The sequence below is a fragment of the Bactrocera tryoni genome, chromosome 2, assembly GCF_016617805.1.
Source record: "Bactrocera tryoni isolate S06 chromosome 2, CSIRO_BtryS06_freeze2, whole genome shotgun sequence".
Classification (NCBI taxonomy): Eukaryota; Metazoa; Arthropoda; class Insecta; order Diptera; family Tephritidae; genus Bactrocera; species Bactrocera tryoni.
The window spans coordinates 12514625-12528794 of NC_052500.1; the positions used below are offsets into that span (position 1 = coordinate 12514625).

The 14170-nt window shown below is 34.6% G+C and overlaps 1 long non-coding RNA gene across 1 annotated transcript in view; it reads left to right on the top strand.

Moving 5' to 3' along the window:
• The window catches only part of LOC120767366, a 30145-nt gene that overhangs the window by 13846 nt on the left and 2129 nt on the right, over positions 1 to 14170 (top strand). The window lies entirely within an intron of this gene.

Consider the following 14170-nt stretch of genomic DNA (forward strand, 5'->3'; position numbering starts at 1 on the left):
ACTTATGATTGCCAACAGTGGGGAGCCAAGTCGCGGGTACTACGACTGTCTTTTTGATGACATGAGATATTTCGCCTTGCCTTCGTTCACTACCAGACCCATTTTCTTCGCTCCTTATACATTCTTGAGATAGCAGAACTAACGACGCGAATATTGAGGCCAATGGTATTAATATCATTAGAGTGCGCCAGGAGCACTCTTTTAGAAGATTGGACTATAATCCATGTCAAATTTTATGAAAATATCTCGCCAAATGAAAAGATTTTCCATAAAAGGTCTTTACTCCAAAGGCTTGAATTATTGTTCAAGGCTACGATGCAATCTCTGAAGATCTTTTTCAGACCGAGTTACTTTATCATATAACAGGTCAACTGAAAAGTTCCTGACCTATTATAGCAAGACACAGTTTTTGGCAAAAATTATTTTTATTCAACATAGTTTGCTTCTTCTTCTTCTTTTCTAAACCATTTTTTTAGTACAATTTATCTTTAGCTTTAAAATGGGCCTCAGTTTCGGCGACTACCTCTTCATGCGACGAAAGTATCTTCCCAGCGCTATATAATAGACGTAGTCAATAAAAAATATTCCAATCGCTATAAACTTGCCAGCCGACTGTTGCCTTCTTCTATGCTTTGGAGCGGGTTCATCGTGAGCAGTCGACTCGGATCACTGTCGATTGGACCTCGGCTCTAACATATCATCGCAAAAACACGTATTTGTTACACGTAAACATCTCCCAACACTGCTCGTCATCATCAACTGGTCGTTGGTCGTCGCGGCACCGACTTTGCACAGAGCTTTCTCATACCTAGATATTCGTGAATGATATGTTATATATGTTCAATTAATATCTTTAGAGTGCCTGTTATCTAGAACATCTTTATGATATTTTCATCGGTAACAACGTCTTTTGAACGTCCACTCATATCTAAACTTAGCATACCAATCCTTGATGACTGATATTCTAGGGATAGTGTCCGAAAACTCGTAATCAAGTCAAGTTTTGACTTCAACTTTATTTTTTTCTTAAAAAATTAAAATCTATAAAAATCATATACTTTTTAAACTAATGATTTATCAGCTGTAAAACGTATACACGCGCCTTTTGAAGGTTAGGGCTAAATAAAATTCATATGAATTCAATTCTAGTGGCGCCATGACAATTGACATGTTAGCTTCCATACAACCTAACCGATCTTTGATCGGTTTTTGATTAAGTTCTTGTATGGAAACTTTTCTGTTATAGTTTCGGTGTAACGGTAGCTTACCTATTTTTGTATTTTATTTGCAATTTTCAACTCTAATCTATAGACATCTGCAATTACAGAAAAATATAAATTGAACAGATTATAGCAACAATTCCAGTGAAAATCGGCTGCCTGTTTCAGGTTGTGTAATTTTTAAAGAGACATGTGTTTTTGAAAAACAATTTTCAATTTTTTTCCATAACTGCAGAGCTAAATATGTAAATACAGTATATATAATGTATGTAGGTATAAAAACTCAAGCACATATGAATCACCGAAGAATATTTTCAGAGAAGTGGAATTTTTATTTTTGCGCATAAAATTGGAAAATGAGCTATTTGCTCTTAAAAGTGAAAACAATTAAAAAGTCGCAACCTGCATAATAATCATAAATACTTGTATTTTAAGTGGCCAGCAGAAATGTATGCGTTCATCATTTTCATTTTATAATAAGAATGTTCTTTCATAAAATAAAGCGCTTTTTAAATACAAAGTGGTTTGCTGAAAGGTCTCAATTGTGTCTTTTGATAACATTTTTCTACATCACAGTATTTACATAAAGTATTAAAGTATAGTACTTATATGTATAGCGCATGTACAACAAGAAGTCTTGTATATAAATAAAACATATTAAATATAAATTATATTATTAAAAACTCATTGCTAGAAAAACAGAACTATGCATTTTCACAAGAAGAAAAGGGGAGGATTATGAGGTAATAGTATGGCGCGGTGAGCCAGTACATAGGTGCATACTTACTGTATACATTATATGCACATACACCTATATACATTATATTACTTTGGGCGAAAGTTAGTAAGACTTTTTAATTTAAACTTCGTGCGAAAACCCACTCGTCGAAATATTTTTTTTTAAGTTGGACAGTCATTGTCAGTCTTGACAGTCATTAAAGTTGGACAGTCATTGTCAGTGACATCTGCGATAAATGTCTCAACAAAATAATCATTAGTGTTTTAGTATACGCTAGGCTTTCTGAAGTACATAAATTGGCATCGGTAATTTTTACGATGAGTGAAATTATTCAAGTTCCATTAAATGTGTCCAGAGATAATTGTTTCTCGCGAACAAGTGTTTTTGATTGGTAAAAACTTTTTAAAAAAGGTCGAGAACGCGTTGACGACGAACCAGGTCCAGAACGGCCTTCAACATCAACTGATGATCACACGTCAATAAAATAAAGGAATTGGTGTTTGAGAATCGACGATTAATAGTCAGCGATCTTACTGGCACCGCTGTAATATCGGAAGGATCAGTGAAATCCAATTTGAAAGGTCATTTCGTCATAAGAAAAGTGAAAGCAGTATTGGTTCCAAAATCTCTACAGTTTTTCGAAAAACAGTGTCTCGTTAACGTCTGTGAAATAATGCTTTCCGATTACCAGAATGTCATGAAAAGTATTATTACTGGCGATGAGTCTTGGATCTATGCTTACGACCCGGAAACAGACGATCAATCGGTTGAATAAAGTGGCAAAGATGAGCCGACGCCGAAAAAACCACATCAAAGCGGGTTAAAAATCAAAGTTAAGTTGACAGATTTCTTTGAATATCGAGGTGTGGTGCACCCCGAATTTCTTTTCGACTGACCAAACTGTCAACAAGGAATATTTCTTAAGTGTTATGTGTCGATTGCGCGAATAATATAATATACGTAATAAGAGGTCGAAATTATGGGCCGACAGCTCTTGGTTTTTGAACCAAGATAATGCACCGTCGCATTGCATTGATTCTTCATGAGTTTTTCGTCAAATTTTCCGCCAATATCGTGCCGCAACCACCGTATTCATCTGACTTACATAGCTTCACTTGACTTCTGACTATTCAGCAAACCCAAACGACCGCTCCGGGGAAACCGTTATGAGTCAATTGAAGACATGAAACATGAGTCGCTACGCGCATTGAAGACTATTCCGGAGATTGAACTGTTTGGAGGATTGGAAAAATATTGGCTCAAATGTATTGCTGCCAAAGCGGATTTCTTTCAGGGGGACGATATAGATCTTGCAGAGTTAATTAAGAATTTCAAAAATATGAACAAAGTCTTATTATTTTTTGCTCATCGTAATATACATTCGTGTCAGTTCTCCGCCGAATGTTGGGCGAGTGAATGTCTACTGTTTTTGCCAAAGCCTGCTGTTGGCATTGTTGTTGTTGCCGTTTTTTTACATATACTAATGCATTTCCCAGCGTTGCATGTAATTGTTTTTGTTTTTATTACACTGTCGCCGCACGCAATCAATACAAACATTGCAAAAAGCGAGTGATCAACTGAATTAAACCGTGGAAAATACGAGAAAATTGCGCACAAATGAATAGGAAAAATTTTCAAAAAAATAAAAAAAACAGAAGGCGAAGGTGAAGTGACTGGCGGCCGCGAGGCAGGCGGCGCATGTTTGCGTTCTTTAATGGGTTCTGTCAGATTGCTTTCTTTGCTCATTAAACCGCGTCAGCGTGTGTGCATGTGTGTGCTTTCTTTGTACACATTTTTTTTTGCTTTTTTCAATAATTTTCCTTCTTATTTTTGCCCGCAGTCAGTGTCGCAAACAAACACCAGCGCATACAAGTATTCGTACATTTCACTTGACTTATAATACACTTCCACTTGTGTGTGTGTGTGTGCGCGTTGATCACCTCCGGCAAAGCTGACTTTATTTATTGTATCTGCGCGATGCTCGTTCTTTATTTTCTCAGCTATTTTTATACGTCTGCCGAATTTTGTTGTTTTCGTTTTGTCTTTGGTTTCTCTGGGTGATCCGCGCACAGATTTCGAAAAACGTCAAAGCGAAAATGCGCAGAAATGTCACTTTCAAATGCTGAAATACTGAAATGGCTGCAGAAACGAGCGCTAAGCACTAATGGACGCACGAACGGACAGACGGCTGGTGGCGCGTTTAAGCAAGCTGCTTTTTTCGAATAGATCAGATCCACTGCGGGACGTATAAAGCGAAGAATTTATGTACATGAAGATGTATGTATGTAAATGAGTATGTATGTATATATATTTACATATGTATTTCGACACCCTTCGACTTTAGTTTACTTAGACTCTAGCGTTTTTTCTGTGCATTGCCTTGACGTGGTGCTGACATTCGCTGCTGACAGGTATAGACTGACATGTCAAAGAGAGGCCTTGAGCGTGATTAAAACAGGTAGTAAGGGAGCAATTACGACACTAATTTAATTAATTTAATGCTACTTTATGTAATTTTAACACTATTTTTTTTAACTATTTAAGTTTTGTACTCCTCCTTTGGAAAGGTTGGAACTTTTGTGCATTATTTTTAAAGATATTTCTGACAGCTGTCAAAATCAATATGTGTTGAAATGCTCTGCGCATAACTTTATGAGATTCGGCTGTAAATATCCCATTAGCACGCTGAAATTTCGCCGCTGCATTTTAAATAATTTTTAATCTCCCCTTTAAGTGTTCAGAGATTTCAGATTTTTAAATTTTCAGCTTCAATTTTCGGAACTTACTTTCAAAAACGATTTCCAACTTGACAATACTTCTTAGCATATACGGGTTGATCTATTTTGAGGTTCCCTACTTTTTTAAAGAAAAAGCAGAAAAACTTCAAATTTAATGGGGAATATTTAATATCATTCAAAAGAACATCTTTCGGCATTTACTTTTTGAAGTTTATCTCTTTCAAACGTTGGCCGCGGCTTCGTCTCAGGTGGTCCTTCTGTTGAGTCCAATTTCCGCTGACTCGTTCGAGCATTTTCACTGGTAACTAGCTAATGACTTGCGTGATGATTTGCTCCAAGGTCTGAATCGAAGCAGGATTGTTCGCATATACTTTAGACATTGCATATCCCACAAGAAAAAGTATAACGATGAGATATTGCACGATATTGGTGGCAAATCGAATGGCCCAAAACATAAATCTATTTGGTGGCCGAAGGGTTACCGCAATAAATCCATTGATTGATGCGATGTGTAAGAAGTGGCGCTGACTTGTTGAAATCAAATGTAGCCGAGATCACGCGATTCAATTTCAGACATCAAGTAGTCGTTTATCATGGCGTGGTAACGGTCGCCATTGACGGTTACATTCTCACCGGCATAATTTTTGAAGAAATATGGACCGATGTTTTCACTGATGCCCAAACCACACCAAACCTTTGTTTTTTCTGAAAAACATGACAGCTCTTGAATCTTTTCAGATTGTTCTTCATCCCAGAAGTGGCAATTTTGCTTGTTGCTATAAACATTAACCCAGGAAATTGCTTCATCAATGAACGAAATTGGGTTCGAAATCGGCGGATCTTCTTGGAACTTTTCAAGAGGCCATAGAACGAAGCTATCTCGTTTGGGAAGGTCGTGCGACTTTAGTTCTTGCACAAGCTCTATTTTGTACGCATTCAATTTAAAGTCTCGACGTAAAAAGCGTCACGTCGTTCCATACCTCAGTCCCGATTACTGCGAATGGCGCCGAATCGACTCTCACACATTCTTTGGCCTCTCGCAAGTAGACTATAATATTTGAAAAAACTATTATGTCCATAATTCGCATAACATATTTTACGTCGGCCATTTTTGTACGATAATGCACGAAATCTCAGATCTCATACTGAATATGGTGCTACTGAGACCTCGTACCAGATCAAAGCATGTAGTACGACATTGATTTAGTTCTTTATAATAAAACTTTACAGGTTTTGTGCTGCTTACACACGTCTGAATGTTAGGTAATCAGCAAGCGACCCACACAAAAGCTTTGGTCACACTTTTCTTCACACTCGGTCACACTCATACAATATACATGAATACCAACAAATATTTTTCCCGTCTTGTGTCATTAATTTCACTTTATTGCCGTCACTTGTGATTTGTCGCGCTTGTATTGGTTAATAAGCTAAAAAAAATATATTTTAATTACTTGTCTGTATTTCCTCTAAATTTTTATTATTTTCTGAATTTATTTAACTCTTTGCCAAGCCATGAGCTCATCAGCTTATGTCCATCAAATGCTAAGCTGATTTAGTTAAAAATATATTTGCATTGTTTTACAAGCGTTTGTTGCACGAGTAATTAGGCAAAAAAATAACAATTAAATGAAAAAACATTTAGAAATAGAATTGCACTCATCGAAGCAACGCGTGGCATTAGGGGGGAGTGTTTTTATTTTTTATACGCTGAACAGGGTGTAATTAAGTTTGTCACGAAATATTTAAGATCTAAAGGAAAAGGTCGGACATCTATAATATATGTATATATACTATACTATAAGTATATATGTATGTCAGCATGACGAGCTGAGTTGAATTAGCCTGGGCTTTGGGTACTGTTTTTTGCAGAAGTAAACTGTCAACATATCGTCGATTTTTGATCTGATTTGACTAGATTTTTTTGGCGTATTCGACCAATTGATCGTCTTTTTTTGGATAGCAAGCATAGATCCAAAACTTATCGCCAATAATAATATGTTTCCTGAAATTTTGGTAGTCGGAATGCATTGCTTCAGAGACGTAAACGTGATGCAGTTTTTCGAAAATATTGAGTGATTTTGAAAGCAATCATGTTTACACAGTTTTTAGGCGCAAATGATTTTTTTAAATGGTTTTCACTGATTTTTCCGATATTCCAACGATGGCAGTCATATCTCTTAACCGTCGATTCTGAGACACCAATTCATTTGTTTTATTGACGTGTGATCATCAGTTGATGTCCTGGACCTGGTTCGTCGTCAACGCGTTCTCGACCCTCTTTAAAAAATGTTTACCAATCAAAAACACTTGTTCGCGACAAACAATTATCTCCGAAGCCTTTTCCAACATTCCGAAAGTTTCGACACTGGAAATTTGTTTCCGCACACAAAATTTAATGAAACTTCTTTGTTGAATAGTTTTCGTAAAAATCACCGAATGCACTTTATGTACTTCAGAAAGACAAGCGTATAATAAACAAGAATGATTATTTTGACTTGATATTTGACACAGATGTCACTGACAGTCACACCAACTTAGAAAAAAAAAATATTTCGACGAATGGATTTCGCACGAAGTTTAAATTAAAAAGTCTTACTATCTTTTGCCCATATAGTATATACGCGAAGTAGTTAATAGAATGAGTCGCCAGTTTTTGAGCTATTGATTTGAAATTTTGCATACAGCACTTTCTCCCCAAGAACAAGTTTTCATGTCGAAACCACCGATAGCGGATCACTATAGCATATAGCTGCCATGCAAACTGGGCGATCGGAATCAAGTCCTTGTACGGAAATTTTTTTTTTATTTAACAAGATATCTTCGCGAAATTCGGCACAGATTATTATTCAAAGCTTCACCACAATCTCAGAAGAAATTGTTCAAATCGGATCATTATAGCACATAGCTGTCATATAAATTCATCGCTCAAAATCAAGCTCTTATTCGGAAAACTTTTTTATTTGACAAAATATCTTCACAAAACTTGGCACAGCTTATAGTGCAATGGAAGGTTATGGTCACCGAGCAAATTGTTAAGATCGGACCAATATAACCTATAGCTGTCATACAAACTGTTCGTTCAAAATCAAGATAAAGCTATTTTTATACACTTTATGGTATGAGAAACGCATCTGTAAAGGGTATTACAGCTTCGGTGCAGGCGAAGTTAATATTTTTACTTATTTTTTGCACAGTTTTGAGTTTATTTTTATATTAGATACTGTATATTATATATTTAATTATATAAGTCTTTAACAAATTTATTGATCCACCCTAAAATGAATAAAAATAAATTTTTATACAAAGCGCTTAGCAAAAGCAATGTTTTCAACATGCATTACTTTTTGCCTGGCAAGCAATTTTCAGTGATCCGCATTATCAGAAGACTGTGATCTCAAGTTTTCAATACTTTTAGAACTAGCTAATTAGTGTTGTTGTTCTTTTGCTTTTACATGTGCCATTTATTGTGTTCTACAAAGCGCTTGTAAATATGCATGTATTTTTGTATTCTTCAAACTATACATACATACATAAACGTGTATATAAATACATTATATTTTTTTGTTGCCACGAAGGCGCATTTATTTGCTCACAGCAATTTTAATTAAGGTTAAAACAGCAAAAGAGACGCATCCATGTGCGTCTTGAAATAGATCAGTGTACATATGTACATACACTTGTGCTCTTATATTGTACATATATGTATGTATATATAACTATATGGTTTAGACTTTAAAATACGTTTCTATGTTTGTGTGTATGTGTATGCGTGTCTGACTAAAGAGTAAATAAATATTCGCAGGCGTTTGTGCGCGTTGAAAACTGACGCGAATTAGTCTAAAAACATATTTTGAAACAATTTTAATTGCACAATAGCGCAAATGTCCGCTGAAATGTGCGACTAAAAAGGGAAATCAGGTACGAATATATATTATATAAAAAATAAATAAAATTTGCTTAGATATTTGTTTATTATATAACAAGTTGTAAGAATTTTTTATTAAAAAAATATATTTGCGAGCAATATTTAACTAGAAATGTGCTTTAGTTAACTAAAATTGAAAAAAAAATTATATTTTTAATTGGTTAAAACGTAAAAAAAAGGCTGACAACTGAAAAAGGAAAGAAAAACTTACAAAAATATAAGAAATAATTATATATTCTTCCTAAAATGCAAAACAACGTATCGAAATTGAGTTTTTTATTGCTTACGATTCACTACATCATTTTATATATCTATGTAGCAATAAATTTTACGCTTCCGCTGCCAGATATAACAAATATATAACTAATATATAACCAATAAATAACTTTTTTATAAACAAACCTCTGTTTCAAATAATATGGCTTCTATTAAATCGTTTTTTCTTCGGCATTACATATATGTAGCAATAAATTTGCAGCTTCCGCTGTCAGACATAACCAATATATGACCAATACATAACCAATATATAACTAATATATAACCAATATATAACCAATATATAACCAATTTATAACCAAAACTCAAAACTTATTTCAATGTGAGTGGTTTCTATTACATCGTTCCTCCTGCGCCTTTAAACTAATGAATAGTGATGATACGTTATTTTGCATTTTAGGTGACGATATGTACATATGTACATATACGTTTCATATCCCTCGTTATGCGCTACAAGCCAATAGAAAACCAAAAAAATAAAAATAAATATTGTATATAGATATTGGCCTGCCAAATGAGTTGTGAACTCAATTAACTAGCAACAACTTATTAAATAATCACCTATTAATCGGCGTCTAATTAATCGTGAATTGCTGCCATGCTCAGTTTATGTCAAAAACCGCAAGACAAGCCATAAAATGTTTGATTTTATTTCTCCGCAAATCGCCTAAGTGCTCTTGCACGCCATTAGCAACCCCTAAATGACGATCGGAACCGCGCCACACCGGCCACCCGCCAACATGGCGTTCAAACACACGCCGTTGATGCGTCTGCATCATAAATTAAAAGCATGGAGTTTTGCCAATAAGTTTTCTGGACATCTTCCCATTCAGGCACACGCCACGGCGTCTGTCAGTGGTTGCCACTAGCGCCAACTTCGTTGCCGCTTGCCAAGAAATCAGCCGATTTTGGCTTGTCGCCGAATCACCACTTGCTCCCGGCCACCTCCATGTGGCCCCCGCCAAAACAAAAACAATTCATTTGCATTTATTACGTATTTTACGCATACGCAACAGTTTCGTTTTTATTACGGATTGACATTCACAAGAGCCGCGTTGGCACTTTGAGAAGCTGGATTTCTGTATTCATTCGATTTTTTGTTTTTTAAGTTATGTTTGCTGCGTGTGTGGGGGGGGACACGAGCAAGACTTTTGTATTGCCTTAGGTCAGGGTTTGTGGTGCTTAAGTTATGAGCTCATAAGTATGTAAGTAAACGTTGTTGTTGCCGTAGAAACGCATAACTCATGTGCTAACTGCTTGTAAATTTAACGAAAATTAGTTGTAGGCAAGGAAGAGAGTGAGCGAGGAAGCAGAAATGCGGATAAATCGTATGTGTTCATGTTGCGGTGGAATTTATTGCGCACGGATGGGAATAATTGTTCATTTTCATGGGGCCACACGTTGTCTTCTGATATGACTTAATGCTTTCGAAATGCGTTTGTGAGTTAGTGGTTCGATTATGAACTGCCGATACTTAGATAAAGCAGAATGACTGGCATCAATGCTTTTGTAAACTCTTGCAGCTTGAGAGAAGAATTTCACTTAAGATATATACATTAGGGTGGGTGCAAAAATCCGAAATTTTTTTCACTTTGTACACGAAAAATAGGATTTTAGACGCCTCTACGAAAGTCTCACTAAGCATGAGCTCCTAAATGTAACGGGCAGGTACTCCGCCTTACAGTTTTCTATTTTTTTCTAATTATCAAGAAGAGATAATGAGAGATATGAATTTTTCTATCTAATTTTATTATTATTATTTTTTGTATTTATTTTTTAATCTATCTAATCGTTATTATGAGGAGCCAATTCTTGGACAGACTTTGAAAGTCTCTGTGAACCTATTTTTTAGAGTACCAATCGAAAAAAGTACTTGTTTTTTCCCACCCTAATATACATACATATATGTATGTACTCTTGAAATTTTTTTTTTTTTAATTTTGAAATATTATCGAAATGACTCTAAGAATAAGAGATCGCACATATTGTGCCATTTTTAAGGTTATGTTCATTCAAGAGTACATGAAAGGTTAAAAAATGCCAAAAGTCATCGGTTATCAATGCCACCAGGCAATTTTTACAAAGCGAACATCTCTTCCGGGCTTGAGGCTCCTAATACTCGTTGGCAGGGAGTTGGAGATATCCAAAGAGGTCAAATTCCTTGGCCTCCCATTAGAACCAACATTATAGTCGAATATGTACGCGGAACTAACAGTGTCCAAAGCCACCAAGGTACTCATGGTATGCAGGCGCTTAGCCGGCAGATCCTGGGGCTGGAAGTCTTATATCATCAGACGGCTGTATACCATGATTGTAAGGCCTATTGTCACTTATGTAGCGGCTGCTTGGACATCTAAGGAAACGTATTCTTCGGTAGGCCTTCAACTAGGCCAGCGGATCGCTATACTTAGCGATAGTCTAGCGGCACTAAAGGCAATCTCTGCTTATGAGAACTAATCGCTTTTAGTGGAGGAGTGTATAGGAAGGTTGAATCGCCTATCAGTTTGCAACCGTGTATACCTGATCTGGGTAGCCGGCAATGAGCTGGCCGATGAACTAGACCGCTTTGCGGCGGCTTCCAGGGTGATGGAGCCAGAACCATGCATTGCGATTGAATCTCACCCTATTTAGGAATTGCTCCTCACGGGGGAGAGAGTGGGGAGCGAACGACACTGGCAGCAGACAGCAGGAACGAGACACGCCAAGTTACTACTGGGAAGGTACAAACTTGCAAGGTTTAAATATGTGATAAACCTCGCCGAGACAACTTTCGCCTCCTAGTCGCGCTCTATACAGGGCACTGCAGGCTCAGGAAGCATAAGGCATAGTCTTTTGCCCAAACTGTAGGTTTTGCGACATGGAACAGTCAATGTGTAGAAGCAGGCTCAAGGCCCTAGGTTCCAACTACGTGGACAGCGATCACATCATCTTAGTCGCGCCCAGCAAGCTCTTGGAATTGTTTTGAGTGCTGGACCTTTGTGACCATATGTGATATAAGAGAGGGCACAATAGACCCTAGGTCGAAGTGCAAAGCCTCAATTTTCTATCTAACAAGTCAAAGGAAGAAATGTGTATGCAATTATTATTACTTTACTACTTATTCTAAGGGCTACAGTTATGACCTAAGCTAATTTTTCTTAGTACTCATTGGCGCCAAATATCCACTGGCTGATATTTTGAAATATAAAAACAAATTATCGTAGTCACGTGTTTGAATTACCAAAACAAAGAATAAAACCACCACACACTAAATCAGACGCACATGTGTGTGTGTAGTTGTTTTCATTCACACATTTCTTCCTACATTTATTATTTATATTTCACTTGCCAATTTCCAATTGTTTACGCACAACACAAATTTCATTGCCAAAATTAATTCGAATCGAGTGATGGTCAACTAGCGCACACCGCGTCCGCACCACGCAACAACAACAACGAAAACTTGGCAAGCACCAACTTGGAGGAGTGAGACTCGGCGAAACCTTGCCAAGGACCCCACAAACGCACATCTGAGTGGAAGTAGAAGCAACAAAAACAAAAATATATTATTGTGCTATTTTCTGCTCCCCTTGCTGGCAACCTGTTTCAGGCAATGAACCCGTTAACGTCTTATATAATCGCTTAATGTGCGCCTTGTTGGCAAACGCTTGAAGTGTGCCAACGGCTAAGTTTTTATGTTCTGTCCATCTGCGGCGTATTTATTGGTTCCTATGCGTGAGCAGTCTAAATCCGTTTTGTGAGGTTGCCAGATAACTTGTGTTTTCCTTGTTTTGTAATACACATGCACATATGTATGTGTTGCAGGTATAAATAGTTACAACTCCCCTACGCAAAAGTCAATAGTTTTGCGTTGGAATATTTTGAGCGCGCAGATATTTTCAAAGAAAAGTATTATAAATAGGGTATGAGTAGACGAAAAAAAGTTGTTATATTACAATAAAAAAGTGAAAACTTGACAGTACACGAATATTTTATGTTCTCAAAATAATAATAAAAAATAAATTATTGTCTTAAAATATATATTTTTTATTAATTAAAAAAATTACCGAAAAATATTTTCCAAAAATTGTGAAAAAAAAAATTATTTTTTTTTTTATTTTCTAAAAATAGAAAAAAAATATAATAAAATTTCTTCAGCTTAGAAAATAAAATTTTTATAAAAAAATAAAAATACAATTTTTTTGAGATTGGAAAATATTTTTTTTTATTTTTTTACTATTTTTAGAAAATATTTTTTTTGTCGTATTTTTTTTTTTAATAAGAATTTGTTTAGAAGAATTAATTCGAGAAAAGTTAAAAGTTTCCAGTACAGGAAAAAATTATTTTCTTAAAACATTTTTTTTTTAAAGTTCATTTAAAAAATGAAAATAAAAACTAAAAAAATTATTTTCTTAAAATAATAAAATTTTTTTTTAGAAAAATTAATTCGTTGATAAAAAAATATTTTTGTGTTTTATTATTTTAATAATAATATTTTTTTATAGTTTTGCTACAACTGAAAAGGTACATTCGAGATTATGCAATAGATCCTTTAACTATTTCCTTAACTAAAACAAATTAAAACCTTACAGTACAAGGCAAATTCATGAAAAAAATAATTTTCTTAAAATCATGATTGTTTTTGGAAAACTAATATAAAAAAATAAAACCTTCTAGTGCGAGAAGAATTATTTTGTTAAAATAAGAATGTTTTTTTACTAAAAATAAATGTATAGATAAAAAGTAATAATTTTTTTGTTAAAATTTTTAATAATATTTTTTTATAATTTTGCTACAACTGAAAAATGACATTTGAGATTATAAAATACACACCTAAACTATTTTCTTAAAAGATTTATTTTTAATAATTAAAGAAAATTAAAACCTTACAGTACAAGAAAATTTATGAAGAAAATGATTTAATTTTATCTTAAAATCATGGTTTTCTTTGAAACCTTCCAGAACAAGAAAAATTATTTATTTTATGTAATAATTATTTTTTATAAAAATTAGATTTATAGTTAAAGAAATATTAATTTTTGTTCAATTTTTATAAAAATATTTCCTATTTTTAAATTTTGCTACAATTGAGAAATTGTTCGAGATTATAAATAGATTATATTAATAATTAAAAATAAATACAACTTCACAGTACAAAAAAATTATTTTCTAAAAATAGTAAAAAATAAATATAATTTCTTAAATTTTTTTTTAGAAAAATTAATTCGGAAAAAATTTAAAAGTTTAAAGTATGTACATATGTACATATGTACAAGAAAAAAATATTTTC